Source organism: Rhinopithecus bieti, unplaced genomic scaffold, assembly GCF_001698545.2.
Source record: "Rhinopithecus bieti isolate Rb0 unplaced genomic scaffold, ASM169854v2 scaffold_17930, whole genome shotgun sequence".
In the NCBI taxonomy this organism is placed as follows: domain Eukaryota; kingdom Metazoa; phylum Chordata; class Mammalia; order Primates; family Cercopithecidae; genus Rhinopithecus; species Rhinopithecus bieti.
In genome coordinates, this window is record NW_016809035.1 from 674,157 (window position 1) to 696,640 (window position 22,484).

Consider the following 22,484-nt stretch of genomic DNA (forward strand, 5'->3'; position numbering starts at 1 on the left):
GGATCACTTGAAGTTGGGAGTTTGAGACCAGTCTGGCTAACATGGAGAAATCACGTCTCTACTAAAAATACAAAAATTAGCCAGGGTGGTGGCACGTGCCTGCAATTCCAGCTACTTGGGAGGCTGAGGCAGGACAAGCAATTGAACCCGGGGGGAGGAGGTTGCAGTGAGCCAAGATCACACCATTCCACTCCAGCCTGGGCGACAGAACAAGACTCCATGTCCAAAAAAAAAAAAAAAAAAAAGAATAAAAGAGAAAAGAAAATAATGCTGAAGTTGCACATGTCACTACTGTTCATATCCCATTGTGCTGATGTTAGAAAGTAATTAATATTGATGTGTTATTTGGATCAGGGTAACTCTGTATTCATTAAAGGAAAATGGGGAAATCATCTCTGAAGAGTGGTTAACAGGCTGCATCATAATCTCCCTAGGAACAGTTCTGTTCTTAACAATTCTGAATTTTATTTTGAATCAGTATTCACCCAGCAGTGGTCAGACTGAGAAACAAATTGTTGTCTCTCGCTTTTTCCAAGTTCTCTTCCTTTTCATGTTTTTCTCTCTGCTTCCTAAAGCGAAGCCATTATTCACATAGAAATCAGGAGCTAGAAAAGGCTTTGTGATTTTATTGGTGAGGAAACAGATTCAGAGCAAGTGACTTATCCAGGGTCACACAAGTAGCTAGTAGCAGAGGTCGGACCTGTGTGTCTTGGTTTTACTCCGCCATATAGACGTAAGTCCACCTTCCCACCTTAAGCCTTTTTTTTTTTTTTTCCATTTTCCCAGTTGAGGGCAATGGCAACAAAATGAACAACACATCTGGAAACGGAAGCTCCTAAGTTTCCCTTGGGAAATTGTTGTTGTTGTTGTTGTTGTTTGATATGGAGTCTCTGTCATCCAGGCTGGAGTGCAGTCGTGCCATCTCAGCTCACTGCAACCTCCGCCTCCTGTGTTCAAGCAATTCTGCTGCCTCAACCTCACTAGTAGCAGGGATTACAAGCATGCACCACTACACCCGGTTAATTTTTGTATTTTTAGTAGAGACAGAGTTTCACCATGTTGCCCAGGATGGTCTTGAACTCCTGACCTCAAGTGATCTACTGGCCTCGACCTCCCAAAGTGCTAGGATTACAGGCATGAGCCACCATGCCAGGAGGAAAATTGTTGACAGTGAAATGAATCAAAACCCCAACAAATCCTTCCACCTTAGATAAAACACAGTGATGCTCATTTGAAAACTGAAAGAAGCTCTCCCAAAAGACCTCCTAGTCATTTCCAGGCTTCCTGGAAATACCCTGAAGATACCCCTCCGTTTTGTCTCTTTTAATTGATGTAAAGTGTTAATGCATCTGAAATTCCTGGTCCTGTTAGCACCATAAGAATCTAGGATAACATACACTTTGCTTTTTCTCTTTTTCTTTCTTCTTTGTGCAGTTCAAATTCAATGCTGCTTGAGGTAATGAAGGAATTCCATGAGCTCTAGGGCCTGGACAAATTCGCCCCTCAATAGCATTGCAATCAGATGGGCAGTCTTCAGCTGGCCTGCTCAGCCTGATTTTACAAAGGCTGGGTTTCCTCAGTGAAGAGGGAGGGAGAGATACAGAGTATCCTAGTGTATGTGGGATGGATATCCAGTTATAGGGGGGTGTCTGTGTAGGGGGTGTGAGCATAAGGGGATATGGATATGGAGAGTTTGAGGGGTGTGATATGGGGGTGTGAACTGTATGTTGGGAAGGGAAGAAAAGAAGAAAAGATTAAGAAGATAAAGAAAAAGAGGAAGATTTATAGAATGTGTGTTGGGTAACGAAGAAAGCTTAAAGAGAATACAAGACGGCATGAAAAGTGAGACAGAATATTAGAATGTGTGCGAGGGAAAGAAGGAGGATAAGCACAGGTGGGAGAACGCTTGCTGCGGAGAAGAGTGATTTAGAGCAAATCTCGATTGGGTGCGATGGCTCACACCTGTAATCCCAGCACTTTGGGAGGCCGAGGCGGGAGGATCACCTGAGGTCAGGGGTTTGAGACCAGCCTGGCCAACATGGTGAAACCCTGTTTCTACTAAAAAGTACAAAATTTAGCTGGGCGTGGTGGTGCACGCCTCTATTCCCAGCTACTTGAGAGGCTCCAGCCTGGTGGCAATAATGACACTCTGTCTCAAAAGAAAAAGAAAAAAATAAAGGAGCAAATCTGCCTTTATCCTGGGCGGCTGCCCACCTGTCCATCAATCAGTCAGTGGGCAAGCAGTGGTGTCAAGGCTGTAGGAATTGCAGATGTATGGAGGTCACCGTCCCAGCACAAGGAGCTTATAAGGAGATGGAGAGATTCAGGAGAAAAACCTAAGAGCCCCAACACAGTGGCGGGGTGGTGGGGAGTGAAAACCAGTAACAGCTGTGGGGAGAAAAATTGCTATATGTTAGTCTTTGGGGGTGAGGAGTAGAGAGGGAAGAGGACTGTAGTCCAGTTGAAGTGGACTAGTCCAGTTCTTGCTGAACTCAGGAGTTCCACAAGAGGAAACCCATTAAATAAATTATAATAGTCTGCCCTATAATATACCACCAGGAATGACATAGATGTCTACTGATTGACTTGGAAATAGATTCACAATTATGAAGCAGGGAAAAAAGGAGCTCGTGAAACAGTACCCACAGTATGATGCAATTGTATTTTGAATATCATATATTTAAATATAGGAAAAATCTGGGTGATACACATATCTGATATTTATGAAATATTAAAAGACATACAAAAATATGTAACTACACTTACATAAAATAACAGTGGTTATTTGGGGATAGTGGGATCTTTGTTTGTTTGTTTATTTATTTATTTTGAGACAGAGCCTCACTCCTGCCAGGCTGGAGTGCAGTGGTGCAATCTTGGCTCACTGCAACCTCCACTTTCCACGTTACAAGCGATACTCCTGCCTCAGCCTCCCAAGTAGCTGGGATTACAGGTGCCTCCCACCACGTCCAGCTAATTTTTTGTATTTTTAGTAGAGATGGGGTTTCATCATGTTGGCCAGGCTGGTCTCAAACTCCCGATCTCAAGTAAAGCACCCACCTCAGCCTCCCAAAGTGCTGGGATTACAGGTGGAAGCCATGTGCCTGGTCTCCCCACAGCTGTTACTGGTTTTCACTTTCCCCTCTGTGTTGGGGCTGTTAGGTTTTTCTCCTGAATCTCTTCATCTCCTTATAAGCTCCTTGTGCTGGAACCTCAGTACATCTGAAATTCCTACAGCCTTGACACCACTGGAGATCAAGACCAGCCTAACATGGTGAAACCCAGTCTCTACTAAAATACAAAAAATGAGCCAGGCGTGGTGGCGCACACCTGTAATCCCAGCTACTCGGGAGGCTAAGACAGAATTGCTTGAACCCAGGAGGCAGAGGTTGCAGTGAGCCAAGATCGCGCCACCGCACTCCAGCCTGGTGACAGAGCAAGACTCAGTCTCAAAAACAACAACAACAAAATGGCCAGGTGCAGTGGCTCATGCCTGTAATCCCAGCACTTTGGGAGGCTGAGGTGGGCGGATCACCAGGTCAGGAGGTCAAGACCATCCTGGCTAACATGGTGAAACCCCGTCTCTACTAAAAACACAAAAAATTAGCTGGGTGTGGTGGCGCATGCCTGTAATCCCAGCTACTCAGGAGTCTGAGGCAGGAGAATTGCTTGAACCCAGGAGGCGGAGGTTGCAGTGAGCCAAGATTGCGCCACTACACTCCAGCCTGGGCGACAGAGCAAGACTCCATCTCAAAAAACAAAACAAAACAAACAAAACAAATTAGCCAAACGTGGTGGTGTGCATCTGTAGTCCCAGCTACTCTTCAGGGTGAGGTGGAAGGATGGCTTGAGCCTAGGCGTTGGAGGCTGTAGTGAGCCGTGATCCAGCTGATCCTTGGGAAGATGCCTCCTCACCCTGTAAAGAGTTGGGCCCACTAGGATGTGCCATTCCCAACCACCTATCCCCGATCCCGGGAGGAGGAGGGGGCAGGAGGAGGAGAAGGAGCAGGGAGGAGGAGGAAGTAGTGGGGTTTCCATCCAGGATTCCCCCATCGTGTCCCCAGGAAGCAGAGCTGAGCCAGGCCTCCAGGAGAACAAGAACAATGCTCTCCTGCACAGACGGACCCTGAAGACGACCTTGCCCTGCTCCATGTGACACCCAGATTGGAAATTCTTGTGGAGAAAACATAGAGAGCATGTTCCTGGCAGCTGACTAATGGGATTCATGGACCCAATTCATTCTTTGAAAGTTTGGATCTGAGGTTTGCTCACACTTCTGGGGCCACCTAACAAGTGGTTGCTACTAGCCCCCAAATCTGGCACACCAGAGGGCTGGAATCAGGGGAGACTATGAAAATACTCTTTGGATCTAACACAGATTGCAAAAGGTGGACTTGGACATGGACTGTTCCTGTTCAAGATTATCACAGGCCTTGCTTCTCCATACAGGCGAGTTTTTATAAACCACACATATCGAATAGAAAAATAAGCCCTACTATTTAAAACATAATTGCTGACAGCTGCTTCTGCTCACAAACAGTGATATAATTTCTCACTAGAGAAGTTTTTTTTTGTTTAGCAAAATTCAATTTAATTAGGTGCTTGGGCAAGAACCCCTCCCTTTGCCCCCCACCCCCACCAGGGGGATAGTTGAGAAAGTGACCAGAAAACAGAGAGCTAAACTCTGATAGGAAATAAATAGAAACTTTTTGGTTCAGAAAAGGGAAGAGCGTTTTAAAAATCAGTGAAATGGAGGCTGGGCATGGTGGCTTATGCCTATAATCCAAGCACTTAGGGAGGCCAAGGTGGGAAGATCGTTTGAGGCCAGAAGTTCAAGACCAACCTGGGCAACATAGCAAGACCACGTCTCTACAAAAGTTAAAAAAATTAGCCAGGTGTGTGGTGGTGGGCATCTATAGTCCCAGCTGCTCAAGAGTCTGAGGTGGGAGGATTGCTTGAACCCAGGAGTTAGAGGCTGCAGTGAGCTGTGATCCCACTACTGTTCTCCCACCAGGGCAGCAGAGTGAGACTCTATAAAAAAGAAAAAATTAAAAGTCAGTGACACAGTGGCAGGTGTTGAAGTTATGGAGAAACAGGGCCAGAAATGTTCCCCCATCTGAGATGGCTTAAGGACTACTAACACAGTTTTTACATATTCAGTGGGGTTTTGTGTATGTTTGTTTTTATCAGTTGAGACTCCATACCCCTCGATTACCCCATTCTGAAGAGCATTGTTCAAGTGAAAGATTGAAGTACCAATGGTTTAGGAATTGTGCTCTGGGTCAGACTGCCCAGTGAGATCCAGCTGTGCCACTTGGGGGCTCTATCACTTTGAATAGTAAGTTCTCTGACTTCTGGAAGCTTCAGTTCCTTCACCTGGAAAATGAGAATAGTGTTTGTGAAAATGAAATGAGATCAGCTGTATAAGGTACTTAGTACAGTGCTTGACTCATAGTAACTGCTTAGTAAATGTCAGTGGGGATGAAGGTGAAGAAGAAATGATAATAACAATAATGAAATAGCTACAGCTGTGTTCTATAGTTTCATCAGCTAGTATTTAATAACAACTGGAGAAACCATAGAAAAGAAGAGCTAGCTGAACACTGGACTTGGATGAATTAGTGCAGTGGTTCTCAAAGTGAAGCCCCTGGACCAGCAGCATCAGCATCACCTGAGAGCTGGTTAGAAATGCAGGTTCTGGGAGTTTGAGACCAGCCTGGGAACATGGTGAAACTCCATCTCTACTAAAAATACAAAAATTAACCAGATGCGGTAGTGCATGTCTGTGGTCCCAGCTACTTGGGAGGCTGGGGCAGGAGGATTACTTGAGATCATGCCACTGCACTTCAACCTTGGTGACAGTGTGAGACCATGTCAAAAAAAAAAAAAAAAAAAAAAGGAAATGCAGATTCTAAGCCCCCACCTCAGATCCACTGAGTCGGAAACTCTGAGTGTGGGTTCAGTAATTGGTATTCTGCTCACAAACAGTGATGTAATTTCTCACTAGAGAAGATTTGTTCTCACTAGAGAACAAGCTTTCCAGGTATTTCTGATGCACACGTAAATTTTGAGAACCACTAAATTAATGAATGCTGTTTTAATGCCTTGCAAAGAAGGGGCCTCACTGTCTGTGGGTTCATTTTTTTTTCATACTTGTTCAAATGTGAATAGTACAATCATTGCAATTTCATTGCATGTGGTTATAATTCAATATATGGTGGTGGTGTTAAATTTTATTCAGGTAAACAAAAATAGTACTTTAGTTTTCTAAAACTGATTTCGTCTTCCTCTGGAGTCCCCGGGGAAAGTCTCAGTTTACTTCATCCATCCAAAGTTCAAACTTCTATGGAGCTGTTGTTCCTCCTCCTACACCTCTATCCTAAGAAGGCATTTGAGCACAAGGAAGAGCTGAGGTAGCCTCGTGGCGGTAGGGGAGAGGTCTTTGCACATGCTCAGTGGCCTCCCACATTGGGTACTGCTCGCTAGGTTCACAGACCTGGCTCTGTTCTGAGGCTGTGGTCTCTGGCTTCTCTCACGTGGTCTCTTGGTGCCTTGGGCTGGTACCTGCTGCTGAAGCTGTGGTCCCCGTCACAGCTTTCCCCACTGCAGCCTTCTCATCTGAATCCCACTGCCTACACCTTCTTGGATTCTAGTGACTTGGACAGCAGATGAGAGCCAAGAATGCTTCAAGCCAGGAAGGAAGAAAGAGGAGGAATGCCTTTTGTAAGAAAGAACAAAACACCAATTTATCCCATAGCCTTTCACTGTACTTTCTTCCCTCCCTCCCTCCTTTCTTTTCTTTTTTCTTTAATGAAATGCTAAAAGGGAAGACATATGTCTTGGAAATTGAGATTTAATGAAAACAGGGAACACTTTGGGAGGTCCTGGTTGCTATAATTGCTTAAATATTCAATTGAAGATTCTTCCCAAGAACGCAAGGTCTAGGTTATAGGACAAGACACATCAGGAATTAAATTTCTTTTACTTTAGATAGAATAAAATTAAAAGTCTCAGTAAATTTGGGTTTAATATAAAACCAGACTTTTTCTAATTATTGCAGGCCACAGTCTCTTTCTCTTCACTTCCTTCTAGAATATATACTATATTGAAAATGTCCACTTATTTAGCACTCTCATAGGCAGTGAAGGGTTATTCTTTAGTATTCATCGTAGTCTTACTTGTGCTCCACCTCAGTTGTAAGTCGCTCAAGGACAAAGATTATAACATTCATAGTTGATAAGGACTTGGGAAGCTCCTGTGCAGCAGGTGTATTAGGTAGGATGGACTAGGTTATGCTACAGTCACAAATGACCTCTACATCCCTATGGCTTAACATAACAACTGTTCTTTTCTTTGCCTGCTAATTCTACATGTCCATTGGAGTCACCAGGCAACCTCTGCTCCACATAGACTCTCAGGATCCAGATAAACAGAGGCTCCAATAGGACTTGTGCTCCACACTCTCCCCCAGTAGAGCAAGAGGAATGTGGCCAATTGTACACTGTCTCTTAAAACTTCTGCTCAGAAGTGACACATCGTTTCTGCTCACATTTCATGGGCCAAAGCAAGTCACATAGTCATACCTAACTTTAAATTGGAAAGGTACAATTCCATCATGTACCCAGAAGGAGAGCCAAAAATATTGGGGAACGGTACTAATCATTACACCAGGCACTGTGTTGAGCATTCGATCCATGTCTTTGCCTTTACAACTCCATGAGGGAGGAACTATATTAGTCTCGTTTTTTTTTTAAATAGTATAGGAAACCAAGGTCACACATTTTGTAAATGGTAGAACAGGATGGGAGACTAGATCCGTTTGGTTCCAGTATCTGCACTCAAACCAAAAGACTATACTGCTCTTCGAGAACAGTGAGTTTTCTTTCATTGAGTTCACAGACTATTGAGGCACAGTGTTTAAATGTTTTATATGCTTGGTCTCATTTAATCCTCACAGCAACATGGTGAGCTGGATCCAATTATTAGCCCCTGCTAAGGGGATCCAAAGCTTAGCAAAGTTATGATCTCACAAGGAAACCTGGCCCTTATCTAACTCCAATGACTATTACCTTAATCTACATTATACGGCAGTGTTTCTCAGAGTGAATGTTCTTCATGAGAAGCCTTTGGGGTACGCATTCAAATGCCAGCTCCTGGAGCCTATACTGAATCAGCTTTCTGGGGAGGGTTAGGAATGACAGCTGTGATGCTCACTAGAGTTTGATATTTATGATCCCGTTGTCAGTCTCAGCCCTGGTGGTCCCACTGCCCTAGCATAACCCCCTGCTCCTGGTGGCCACTCAGCAAATCAAAAACAAATAAAACCTCAGCCCATACCAGACCAGAAAAAGGTGATTATTTCTTCACCATTCTGCCAACATTGACAGGAAAAGGTAAAGAAGTTAATACATTCAGCATCAGGTTCCTGGACAAAAATCCCTGCCATCAACAGTTTTTAAAGACTTAAGGCAGTGAGGGTGGAGGAAAAATCAAAATTATTTCTCGCTGAAATTAACTCCACATTTAAGTCATAATTACAGAACTTGCTAGTGACCTGAAGCAAAATCCAAAGATATTAAGATTCTGTGAGTGTAGACAGCAAGGCTCCTTCTCCCTCCATAGCCTGCGTGAAGGCAGCAGGACCCTGATGCTTTGAACACACAAAGGGCAGATCTGCTGTGTACAGCTATGTAGGCCGAGTGGTTCAACCTCACAGTGGGGACACCATTCCCACAGCCCACAATATACCTGCATGAGGAGAGGACACAGATGTGGGGCAAGGGGCCTGGTTTCTGAACCAGTCTTGAGTATATACCTTTCCAGATGTTGTGGCTTGGATGCATCTTAACCTTTCTGAACCTTTAAAATGCCATTATTTTGCAAGATGCATTACATGGGGATTTTACACGTTATCACGTTATCACAGTTAATAAATACTTATATGCCCCAGGTCCTATTCTAAGTGCCTTAAATAATCTAAATTTCACAATAACCCTGTAAGGTAGGTACTAGTTTTATCCTCATTTTACAGAAGAGGAAATAGGCACAGAGAGGTTAAGTGACTTGTGCAAGGCCACCCAGCATACATTGTAGGGATAGGGTGTAAGCACAGGTAGTCTAGGTATCTAGCTCAATTATTTTCTTTTCCTTTTTTTTTTTTTTTTTTTTTTGCCCTTATATGCTATTGACTCTATTCTATGGGACCTGAAGGCGGCAGCTATAAAAATGGAATATCTGGAATGAACTAGTTCAACTTACCCAGGGCTGGCCGGATCACACCCAGCAGAGGTGCTCAGTTCTGGGTGCTCTGCTTTAAAGGGGGTGTAGACAAGTTGGAGACTATCTAGAGGAAGCTGGTTAGTTGGGAAGGGGGCTGGAGCCTTGTCATCAGTAATCCTCATGCTTACCAAATGCCTGACAGAAATGCTTTACCTGCCTAGCTTGTTTCATTTAAGCCTTTATAACATCCTCATGGAGTAAATCCTAAAATTATTGCCATTTGATAAAGAAAGAAGCTGAGGCATGGAGCAGTTAAATGATCTGCCTCCACACAGCTAATAAGCATCAGGACCAGAGTGCAAACCCTGCAGTAGACTGGTTTAAATCCAGTCTACTTTAAACCAGCGTTTCACACACATCACTGAGGGGTTCTGTTAGAACGTAGTCTCCGATTCAGTAGATCCAGGGTGGGGCTGAGACTCTGCACTTCTTAACAGCTCCTAGGTGATGCTGCAGAACCACAGACCACACTGAGCAGTGAGACTTCCAGTCACTCTGCTTCACTACCCATAACGTGAGCAGTGATGGGAGGAACCAAGGGTTTTCACCTCAAGGCAGCTCAGTAGGGTGGAGTTGAAGAACGTCATGGCTGTCCTCAAATATTTAAAGGGCCTCCATGTAGAAAACAAATCAGACTTGACTTATAGAACCCCCAGGGACAGAATGACATGGATATATCTTTCTTTCCAGCCCCGACCTTTCCCTTGAGCTTCAGACTTCTATATCTAACTGCCTGCAGGACTAGCCCACTTGGCGTGTCCATCAGCAGCGCAAACTCCACATGTGCAGAAGCACTCATTGCCTTTCCCCCTATTTTCCATCTCACAGAAGCTGGAACCATTCTAGATCACACTTGGTCATCCCTACATCCAATCAGTCATGAAGACCTGTCCGCTTGACCTCTTATTTCTGGGTGCATCTTCTTTCTTTGCCTCTCTTGTGTTAGTTCAATCTTTTAGCATTTTTTAAACCTGGATTACTATTATAATTTTCACACCAGACTGCAATCTCATTTCCTTCTCCACACTTTGGCGGCCAGAATGATCTTTCTGAGGACCACAGCATCACAGAGCCCCTTGGTTCCATACCCAGTCATGGCTCTCACTGTCTTCAGGGTAAAACCCACGCTCCTTAGAATGACCACTCCTCCCCGGAGCTTGGTCTCTGTGGGTTTTCCTATACTCATTTCCTTTCCATCTTGCACACTAAGCTCAATAATTCCCAAGCATTTAGTGTTTTCCTCAACACCTTCCTTAGTTTCCTGCCTCTGGGTCTCAACCAGGCTGGGCCACCTGCTGGGAAGATGTTTGCCTGCCTTTCTCACCCACAACTCATGGAGGGATTTCTCCTCTCGGAAGCCCTTACTGCCCCTCCTCTGGGTTCCCAAGGATGTACATTTTAACATAGCCTAACTATAGTGTATTTAATGTATTAAACACTAATGTGTTAAATATGTTTGTCTCTCTTTTGAAAACATGTATCAACCAGCTGTTTGTTGTTGTTGTTGTTTGTTTTACAGAAAGTCTCACTCTGTCACCCAGGCTGGAGTGCAGTGGCACGATCTTGGCTCACTTTAACCTCTGCCTCCCGGGTTCAAGCGATTCTTGTGCCTCAGCCTCCCGAGTAGCACACATGTGCACCACCACATCGGGCTACCAACCAGCTGTTTTATTCAGAGGTGTGTCCCCACCATCTTATTACACAAATATTTGTTAATGTAAAATTGCTAATTTAAAAAGAAGCTTAGGCTTATCTCTGACTCCCCTTTCATTTTCGCATGCACATCTAATCCAATACGTGCTGCTGGTTCTGCCTTTAAAATAGATCCAGAATCCAACCACTTCGCACCCATTTACCCATTTTCTGCCTGGACAACAATTACAGGTCTCCCTACCCGCTCTGTTCCCCACCCTCCTTCTGTTCTCACACAGCAGCCAGCGTGATGCTTTGAAAACATCAATCGGCTCCTGTCACCCCAGTGGCAAAATACTCCAATGGTTCCCCATAATACTTGGAATAAAATCTAAAGTTCTTAACATGGCCCTCTAGGGGGCGTCAAGGATGGAGTCCGGAAGCTGGCAAATCTGAGAAACAGTGTGAAGGCCACGATGGCTGGAGAATGGTGGAGACGGGTGAGAAAGGAAGGAAAATGAAGTCAGGGAAGAATGAAAAAGCCGCCCCTCTATCCAAAATGTTCTTTTCCCCAGATATTCACAAGGTGCCCTCTCTTGCTCAGTCAGATCTCTACTCAAAGTCATCTCCCTAGGGTGGCATTCCCTGACCACACATGTTAAAATCATGCTCTCATCAATCCTCTTGCTGTAGCCAGATGCAGTGAGGCATGGCGGTAGTCCCAGCTGCTCAGGAGGCTGAAGCAGGAGGATTGCTTGATCCCAGGAATTCAAAGCTGTAGTGTGCCATGATCATGCTTGTGAATAGCCACTGCACTTCAGCCTGGGCAACATAATGTGACTAACCTCTATTAAAAAAAAGTAAAAAGTAAAAAAAATTAAATCATCTCACCTTGTTTTCTTCATAGTAGTTAGTACTACGTCTTTAAACTATATAGTTTTTAAAATATTGTGTATCTTCCCTTTTGGAATCTAAGCTCCTTGGGCATAAGCACTTGATTTATCTTGTATTCAGTTGTATCCAGGGCCTAGAACAATGGCTCATAGTAGGCATTCGATGAAGACTTCATGAATCTTTCATGAGCAAGACTAGTGAGTGGAAGCTCCAGGGAGACACTTTTCAGTTCATTAGGAGGAAAGACTTTCTGTCAGTGAAGCCTGAAGATGGAAAGAACTGGCTCTGGATGGGATAAATCCCCTGTCATGGAGAGGTTTAATTCACAGAAAGGCTGGACAACAACCATCTCATGGGTGTGCATATGGGTTTAGAGCAGCTGGGGGCTGGGTCAGATGGGCTATGGTTCCCCTTAAGGCTTCAGCTGTATTCATTTTCATATACTGCCTGTGATCCTCAGGAATCCCTGGTGGGAAGCCTTGAGTTTGGCTGAAGGAGCCTGGATGCCAAAAAACGTCACAGTTAAGTGTTTTTCAATACAAAATGTATTTTTTCAGTTTTTCAAGGAAATAGTTGATCATTCAAAAAAATTTGGAAAGGAGAAGGAAGAAATGCACACATGTACACACACACACAATCCTATCAGAGACTCACTGTTATTTTGGGACATATTATTCCTGTCTTTTAATGGATTTTCCCATTTTATATTGCTGTATTATAGTTGTATATTAATTATTTATTGTTGCATAACAAATCACACCAAAATTTGGTGCCTGAAAGTGGCAATACACACATCTCTTACCTGTGAATCATCAATTCAGAAGCAGCCAACTGGGACCCCTGGCTCCAGCTAGTTTCTGTAGCTGTGGTCAGGCTGGGGCTGTGGCCAGCTCTGGGTTCCTCTCAAAGGCTTCTGCATTCACAAGTCTGGTGCCTGGGTTTGGGTATTCCTAGGGCATCTTTCTCTCTTTGTGTAGTCTGGCCATGTGATCTTTCAGCCTGGGCTTCAAGGGGGACATGATGGGCTCTACATGGTGGCTCAGGACTCCAAAGCTATCTTAAGATAAAGAGCCAGGCAGGAGTCTTTTATGAATTCGCCTTGGAAGTCAGTAGCAAGGGTGGGAGACAGTCCTTTACTTGAACTCACTTCACTGACTTTACTGCTGTCAATTTCACTTAGCTTAACACATATGAATTGAGTGACCATTAAGGGCAGGGTATCATGCCATGTGCTGGAGATTTAAAGATGAATAAGACATGCTTCCTCCCTTCAATTTATTTTTAATTTGGGGGGTGCACCCACAAGCCATTGTTTCCTTTAGGTTGCACACTGATTACTTCAGTAATTGATATAACATATATTGGGCACTTCAAACCCTGGTTCTACCACTTCCTAACAGGTTTAAATGAATTAACCCATGTAAAACTTAGCCCAGTACCTGGCTTATGGTAAGGGCTCAATGAGTGTCAGCTTTGCTGGTTAACTGCCTGTTTGCCCTCAGATCAATCCTGGACCTTCCCTTGCTCTGCTCTGTATTTCAGGAAACTACATTCCCTGGGCTCCCTGTAACTCTCAGGAAGGGTCAACCATTTGGAGGAAGACCAGTGGAAGACCAGAAGACAGAATTTGGAGAGAGGCAGAATATTCTCCCCCTTCTCTCTGCATCCTGTGGCATCTCCTCCATGGCTCCAGCTCAGATCCTGATGTGGTTTCAGCTCCCACAGGGCAGCTTCCTGCTTTTCCTCCAGCCCTAGGAACTGTGTCCCACTACTTCTAATCTCAAGGCTGCCTTATGAGCATCAGTTTGCTTTCTCATCTCTATTGTCTCTTGAATCAGTTATTTCCTGTATTAAATTTCCCTAGATTAAAACACCTAAAGTGGTTCATATTTCTTGTTGAAAGAGTTAGCTTCAGGCTGGGCACGCCTGTAATCCCAGCACTTTGGGAGGCCAAGGTAGGTGGATCACTTGAGCTCAGAAGTTCGAGACTAGCCTGGGCAACAAAGTGAGACGCCCCATATGTATAAAAAATAAAAAATCAGCCAGGAATAGTGGTGAAGTCCTGTAGTCCCAGCTACTCAGGAGGCTGAGGTGAGAGGATTGCTTGAGCCCAGGAGATTGAGGCTGCAGTAATCTGTGATCACACCACTGTGCTTCAGCCTGGGCAACAGAGATAGACCTTGTCCCCCTCAAAACAATTAGCTGCTAATATTAGTATTAGTATCTCATTTAACTGTATAACAGCTCTATCAGGTGGGTGCCCTTATTATTGTCCTTTTGTAGATGGGGAAACTGAGCAGAGGAAGATTAAGTAACTTGTCTCAAATCGCAAAGTGGTGGAGCCAGAATATGAACCCAAATCTGTCTTCAGTCTAGTTCCTGATGTGCACAATCAGGTAAAATAGCTATCTACTTACTTGCTGAGCTTTTAGAAGCCTCTTTTTACTCTTTAAGGCACTACCAAAGTTGGGGAGAGGTGTCTCTTGATATCCAGCGGTTTTCTCTTTCTGGGAGTCTGTCCAGGCCATTTTCTCATAAAGCTCTTGTGAAAACTCATGAATGAATAAAATACATGTGGTTCATTTCTGCGTTGCTCTGTTTTGGTGATTTATTGACAATTTAGAGGCTTTACTGTCTAATGAATGGGCAGATCATGGGTAGTTGATTAAGAGCGGGGCTAGTGGTCACGTCTATAAAACGCTGAGTATGGGCCCTGGGAAGAAAGAAATGCAACCTCACATGGTAAGATTGTTTCGCTGGTGTAGCCAGAGTCAATTGCTGATACCTTTTTCTAAAAAGCCATCCATACGAGTCCAAGAAATGCCCGTGTCATTCAAAAGGTACTCAAAATTGAGAACAGCTGCCTTTGAGTGGGACAAAACATGAAGGAAAGCTTTACAAAGTGGAAAATTACTATGGTTCCCCTGAGCCTGGTGTGAGGAATGAAACATCAGATTAATCTCACACACAAAGTAAGAAGTATATTAACAATTACTGTCATTCCAGAAAGATATTAAACATGAGCATTGATGAAAGATTACATTGGTTCAGAGAACTGGGGCTTTTTCCTCACAACAGAGATCATTATTATTGGCAAGAAGATACTTTACCCTTTTAATCACAAATCCACTCTCAGGTTTTGCCAGTTAGGCAAGGACTAAATTTGAGGTGAGCTCCCTTTCCGCGCTACCTACAGAGGGGTCCATATGGCGTTGTTCTGGATTTCCGTCCTAATTTAAAGGGAAACTTTCACAACGTCCAGAGACCTTGATGTCCTGCAAATGAAGGAGGAGGATGTCCTTAAGTTCCTTGCAGCAGGAACCCACTTAGGTGGCACCAATCTTGACTTCCAGATGGAACAGTACATCTTTAAAAGAAAAGTGATGGCATCTACATCATAAATCTGAAGAGGACCTGGGAGAAGCTTCTGCTGGCAGCTCGTGCCATTGTTGCCATTGAAAACCCTGCTGATGTCAGTGTTATATCCTCCAGGAATACTGGCCAGAGGGCTGTGCTGAAGTTTGCTGCTGCCACTGGAGCCACTCCAATTGCTGGCTGCTTCACTCCTGGAACCTTCACTAACCAGATCCAGGCAGCCTTCCGGGAGCCATGGCTTCTTGTGGTTACTGACCCCAGGGCTGACCACCAGCCTCTCACGGAGGCATCTTATGTTAACCTACCTACCATTGCTCTGTGTAACACAGATTCTCCTCTGCGCTATGTGGACATTGCCATCCCATGCAACAACAAACTCAGTGGGTTTGATGTGGTGGATGCTGGCTCGGAAAGTTCTGCGCATCCGTAGCACCATTTCCCATGAACACCCATGGGAGGTCATGCCTGATCTCTACTTCTGCAGAGATCCTGAAGAGATTGAAAAAGAAAAGCAGGCTGCTGCTGAAAAGGCAGTGACCAAGGAGAAATTTCAGGGTGAATGGACTGCTCCAGCTCCTGAGTTCACTGCTACTCAGCCTGAGGTTGCAGACTGGTCTGAAGGTGGGCAGGTGCCCTCTGCGTCTATTCAGCAGTTCCCTACTGAAGACTGGAGTGCTCAGCCTGCCACGGAAGACTGGTCTGCAGCTCCCACTGCTCAGGCCACTGAATGTGTAGGAGCTACCACTGAATGGTCTTAAGCTGTTCTTGCACGGGTTCTTAAGCAACATGGAAAATGGTTGATGAAAATAAACATCAGTTTCTAAAAAAAAAAAAATTTTGAGGTGAGCTAATCATTGAGGACTTCCCTGGAGCCTGGGTAACCTTGGCAAGTCTGGTTGAGCTGGAAATGTAACAGGCTTACTACTTTTTGCTTTTGTGTGATTCCATCTTCCTATCCTCCAGCTGTGAAAATCATCTCTGTCCAGCACCTCGGGTTATTTGAAGATTGGTTACATCCTCCCCACTTCGGTATTTCTACTGTAAACAATACTAGAATGAAGTCTTTAATGAGGACTTTTGAAATGGGATCCAGTTTCAATGGGATGCCTGAGAGTGTGAGGGGAAAGACACCACATCCCCTGCACCTTATACCCCTGTCCCCTGCCCCAGGAAACAAGTCTTTTCCTGTTTCTCCATTCAAAGCATCCTCCTTCCACAGTTAGCATTGAAGTTGATAGGGCTCAAAGCCACATCTAGGCAATAAGGTTAGACAAACCATTCTTCAGCTTTAACTCCTTAGCATTTTCCCCCCGACTCATTTCCTGATTCATGAGTGCAAGACACCATAAGCAATTAATTTTCATTTTATTTGGAGAGAGCTCACCTGATAGGTCTGATGAATCCTTTTCTGTGGGAATTCCCAAGGACCAAAGCAAAACCAGTTCAAACCCAAGATGAGTCTCATTAAATCCCAAGCTCACCAAGCTCGAATCATGAGACCAGGCGTGGCTTGCAAGCCCATGCTTGAACGAGGTATTAGAGGCAGGCACACGGTGCTGACCTTTCGGATTCGCTGCTTCCTTATCGATAATGCAAACAGCAGCCCTCAGAGTTTAGAGCGGGCACAAAGCAGAAAAATCCTAGGGATCAGGATACATCCTTACTGTGGTTCCAGAGAATACATATGGAGAAGGGCCAGCATGGGATCCAGAGAGCAGGTGGCAGCCAGGCCCTCGCCTTGGGCCCTTGGTGCCCAGGCCAACCCTGACGCTGGCTAAAGGATAGTGACTGAAGAACAAAAAGAAATGGTTTAGCTGGGTGGTTGTCCACCCACCCAGCTAAAGCTCAATTATTGGCCTGTTTGCACATTTTACAGTATCTGTAATTTCACAGTAACTGATATGATAAAAACCATATCAGTTTTTAGAACCTGGCAAAGAACTTTTCCAACTTTTGATCAGCAAACTCAGAAGAGAAGGGTCTCCAGGCTTCCTGTCTCATTGCCCTCAGCAAGCGGAGTTCCTGAGCCAGTGCAAGGACAAGACTTTGCTCTACCTGTCAGCAATTATTAATAACTGCAACTCCTCCACGCAAGCAATTGATTCAGAATGAACTAGAATTTTCTAGTCTTAACTCCAAACACCCAGGAAATGGAGTCCAGCTGGCTCAGTCTGAGTCACATACTCACAATTGGCCCAACCATCTTTGGGTAACGTGACTTGGGCCTCATAGAACATACATGGCTACCTGGGGCCAATCCCTGGGTGAGGGGACAGACTAGGGTCCTTGTAAGCTGCCAGAACCTATAAGTAGTGTGTCTTACAGTTGTCTTGCAGAGAAAGAAGACCTGGGTAGTGATTCCTATTTTTCCTAGAATCGAATGTCCCTATTGCACTACGCACTCCTTCTTTAAATTCTCCACTTTCTGGCTTAATTGTGCTTTCAGAATTTGGGACATGTACTGTTAGACAGACACAATGCTAAGGATCCCAGATCCTAGTTTTTGAATTTTGCAACATGGCGGCACATTTTTCTGTAACTGTCTCTAGGCTCGGCATTAGCTAGATCCACCAAGATGATGGCCAAGTTAGATAAATCACCAGACTGTAACGCATAGTTACCAAGATATGCCAGGCATTTTCAACCTTTCATCCTTTATTCTTGTTGTCTTCTCAGCCTGGAATAGCCTTAAATAATCCAGCTACTGAAATGCTGTTCATTATCCTTAAGGCACAGTTCATATGCCAATTCGTCCCTTAAGTCTCCCTTAATCCTTCCAAGTTTTGAGTTGCCCGATTTAGCCAACAAAATAAAGAATGCCCAGTTAAATTTGAATTTCAGATGCACAATGAATAATCTTTTCTATAAGTATGTCCTAAATATTTCATAGAGCATACTTATACTGAAAAATTACCTGTTACTTATAAAATTTAACTGGATGTCCCACATTTTAATCTGGTAATCCTACCCTAGTTGGGTTTAAGTATAACCTCTTCTTGCTCCTGACATTTTGTCTGCACTTTATGTTTCACATTTATTTTATTTAGCCGTGGAGTTCCTTTCTCACTAAATTGTAAGATACCTGAATGCAGAATTGTTCCTTATTTATCTTTATATTTTTATATTATCTTTTTATCTCCTCCACATCATCTAGGAGAATGTCCTATACACAGTAGGAATTAATAACTATTCTAGTTAGTGAATGAAAATTTCATTAAACCTAAGCCTTTGGCTGTCACATATATGAGATGTATGTTTGCAACCAAAGTCCAAACTCTACTCCCAAATAATAGTAATCCATGCCTTTTATTTGAACAGTTAAATGCCAGCCACTGTACTAAGGGCTTTATATCCAATCTAAAAAAGTAAACCATACTACTATCTTATGAGTAGATAGGATAATCCCATTTCATAGATGAAAACAGATGAGGATTCAGAGGTTGCGATAATATGCCCAAAGTCACAAAGCTAAGAATTGTCAGAGTCAGGATTCGAACTTTAGATATGCCTATCTCCAAAGCCAATAAGTTAACCTTATCTACTCTCACACCAAAGAAAGACTGGGTGGGTCTCTGTTTTTGCTAGAATATTGGTTCAGCTGGTTTTATTTTTTATAGTGACCAAAATTTTAGTGGCTTCAATGGATAGAAGTTCATTTCTCTCTTATGTACTAATATAAATCAGTTGACAGTCCAGCAGGGGAGGCGGGTCTGCTCCCCAAGGTCTCTCAGACACCTGGGTCCTTCTATCCTGCGGTTTCAAAATCTCCATGGCTGCTGCCCTTCCTGCAGAATCGATGCAGTTCACCCCATCTACATTCCCATCTGTGGGATTGGAAAAGTAGAAAATGAAAGGCAAGCAACTTCCTTTTAAGAATATGGTCCTGCCTTTGTTCACACCTCCCTTCCACTCACATCCATTGGCCCTAAGATAGGCACAGAACCACACCTCACTGCATGGAAAGTGGAAAGCGTAGTCTTCAGGTGGTTGTCCTTACACCCAGCTAAAGCTTAAGGGTCCCTTACTTAAAGGAAGAAGGAGAGAATGGGTGTTGGGTGCGTCCAGCAATCTCTGTGACAGTCATCAGAGTAAAGGAGGCAGGGCAGATGTTATGAGTGGGAGAAGATAAATTCAGGGAGCAGAGGAGTCAGGGAGGTGAGAGCATGGAGACAGCAAGAGGACAGTGGTAGACACATGGCTGAGTTATGGGCTGTGCCAGATCTCCCTGTTCCCAGAGGTCTGCTGTGAAGGTGGGTGCAGTGGGCATCTGCCATCCTTTCTGGTCACCCGATACCCTGACCACACTTCCTGTGTCGGAGAGATTTCTCACTAAATTAACCAATTCACCCCTTAATAAATGAACTTGCCCATCCCCACCTAGATAGAAGCCAGAAACTTGAGTTTTTGAGCCTCCTTGGTAGCCAGGACACAGTCAAGAGGCTGTATCTGCTCTACATAATGAACTAGAAACCAGTGAACCAGAAAAGCAGCTTCTGGGTAGAATCCATTCTAATGAAAATGGTGGCAAACACCTCCATTTATAAGAGGCAGTAGGAACAGAGGTTCCAGTGGTAGCAGGGCTCAGTGTTGGTGGTGTAAACTGAAGAAGCTATGCCCAAGGATGGCATCTGTAGGGCTATGGTAGATTGAATAACTGTCTCCACTCTTCATTTTCTCCCTGTATTAGAATCCAAGCTTTTAACCATGTGACTCTGCAGTGCCTCCCGTGGCAGAAGACAGAGTCTACATTCTGGACCGTTGACTGAGGGCCTGGTTGTGTGACTTGTTTTGAGCCGTGGACAGTAGACGAAAGGGACAGCATCTCAGAGAGGCCTTAAGAAGCATGGTGAGTTTCCATCAGCCCACTTGAGCCTCCTTCCTCACCATGAGAAGACTATGTTCCATATAACCATTGCTCCTTCTATCTGGGTCTTAGAAGGAAGAAACCTGAAACAGACCTGAAACGGACCTGAACTCTAAACCAAACTCCAGTTTGCTCAGCTGAGCCCAGCAGAGATTAGCCAAGCCATAACAGATCCATGAACAGAGAATAAAATGCTCGTTGTTGAGACTGGAGAATAATTTGCTATGTGGCACTACTGCCAAAGAAACCTGACTAATACCATTTCCTACTGGCATGTTTCTGAGGTATATTTGGGCAGGGCTGATGTTCAGCGAGTATGTTCCAGAACAGTTGCAGAGGTTATCTACCACCTGCCACTCCTCTGATTACTTAGAGCCTGTGTCGTGAAGTTGTCAAATATTTGACAGTTGTCCTTAGGTTTGGTTGTTTCTGGCAATGTGGCTACCATATCTGATTCTCTAGCCTTTCTGGAGATTCTGTGATATACCTGATATCCTTGAATAAATTAACTTTCTGCATATATTAGGGGTAACTCATGTTTTGGTTTGCAACTTGAAACCCTGGCTAAGAGAGGGTCACCAGGGATGGGAGAGTATCAAAATCAAGGCCACATAAGGTATCTCTCACCTCCCTCAGTGATCACAGGACATTTCCAGTTTGCTTCATGGAAGCATTTCAGCATTTGCTAGCTTTGGACTTTGGGTAAAGTGTCAACAACCTAAGAACTCTGATTCTAGATTTTACAAATTTGGCACTGGTACTTAAGATTCTTCTCCTTGGTACTGCCGGGGCAGATTATTTTTTCTTTCAGGCCACTGGAAAGAAGACTTGGCTGTGACCCAAGAGACCTGGGCTCCAATCCCAACTGTGCCAGCAAGCTGCAAGACCTTGAGAAAGGGTGTTCCTTTTTTGGGTCTTAGTTTTCCTGTATCCAGAATCCCAAGACAATAGCATCTGCTTTCCTTTTTATGATGGTGGCCAGGAAAAAAAGACATCATGGGAACATGTCATGGAAAGTTGCAAGATCTAAGTAAATGCAAAGTGTATGGTGTGCATCTATGTTGAATATGTAGGGTGGTGTTAAGTATGTACAAATGTATACATATGCACACATGCAGTCAAGAAGGAAATGTGCAAACTTTTTTTTGCAGTTTTTCTCAGGGCTATGAGGTTACAGTTGATTTAAATATTCTTAAATGCCCCTGCATTTTCGACATCTTTTATAATGATCATGCATTACTTATTTAATAAAATGACTATTTTTAAAAGAATAGAGATGCAATAATGTGCTATGTGAATGTAGGATATTTATTATAAGAAATTCTCTTGAAAGCATGACTCTTATCAAGTAGAAGTAAATATGAGGACAGGCAGGGAAAATGGAGAGATGAAATGGGAGGAAATGGTAGGAAGGAGGTACCCCCTTGTAGTCAGGGCACTAGACCCTTATAGAAAGAAAGATGAGGAGAGGGGTATGGCAGAGGGATCACCTTTCTACACCCAAGGAACCCCTCTGTAATGTGGCACTTTGAGTCATGGAATCATTCATCACTTGGTAAGGCCATGCCCACCAAATGCACGGGAAGTTGAGAAGAAACCTGACCTCCCCAGCATTAGCCTATAAGGTTATGTTGTTGCTTTCTCCCAGCACCAGGGCAATAAAGGATCTGGTTACATAGATCCTCAGGAAATCCTCAGGAAATAACCTGAGCACATGAGCCCGGTGAAAAGAGGCCAAGAATTTTCTCTGGGTCCTAGGTTTTTTGAGATGCCTGAAGCAACTGTCTTCCAAAAAGATTTTCCCACTGTAAATACAATGATTAAGAGGATGAAGGAAACTGAGGCTACAAGCTGAGAGTAAGCACAGAAGCCACAGGGTTTGGCTGGGCTGTTTACCACCTCATCCACATCCTTACTATTTGACCCCAGCAAGACTCTGACCCTGTCGAGAGAGAGAGAGAGACAGAGACACAAAGAGAAATGCATTCTCCTCTCTTCTCTTAATTCATGCTTCCTAAAAAGTTGCCAGATCCATTCCACAAACCTTTATGGAGCAACTAGTATGTTCCAGTCACAGCGCAAAGCTCATGAGTACAAGATAACGTCCCAAGATTAGTCTAAAGTGGCACACAGGTTCTCTAAGAAAGGTAGAGTTAATAATGATCATTGCTAATATTTTTGCAGGTTCACTATGTATCAGGCACATGCACTTTCCATGGGTTATCTCATTTAAGCCTCACACCAATACTATGAGGTAAGTGCTATTATTGTCCCTATTTTACAGATGGGAAAACTTCGGCTTGGGGACTTTAATTTGCTGAGGTCACACAGCTTACTAGCAAAGGAGAAAATGTATGAATCTAATGACCCGGCTCCAAGCCCACCTGCTTAGTTGCTCTGCAGTGCAGTGCAGAGGCAGGAAACAGAGGAGGGTAGTCCA

At 44.0% G+C, this 22,484-nt stretch overlaps 1 pseudogene across 1 annotated transcript in view; it reads left to right on the plus strand.

Moving 5' to 3' along the window:
- The window catches only part of LOC108539501 (40S ribosomal protein SA-like), a 111,147-nt pseudogene extending 95,204 nt beyond the window's left edge, over positions 1-15,943 (plus strand). The window contains exons 2-4 of the transcript XR_001888389.1: positions 11,329-11,411; positions 14,605-14,645; positions 15,047-15,943. The product of XR_001888389.1 is annotated as a 40S ribosomal protein SA-like (transcript). The remainder of the gene's footprint in view (positions 1-11,328; positions 11,412-14,604; positions 14,646-15,046) is intronic.
- The last annotated feature ends 6,541 nt before the right edge of the window (positions 15,944-22,484 follow it).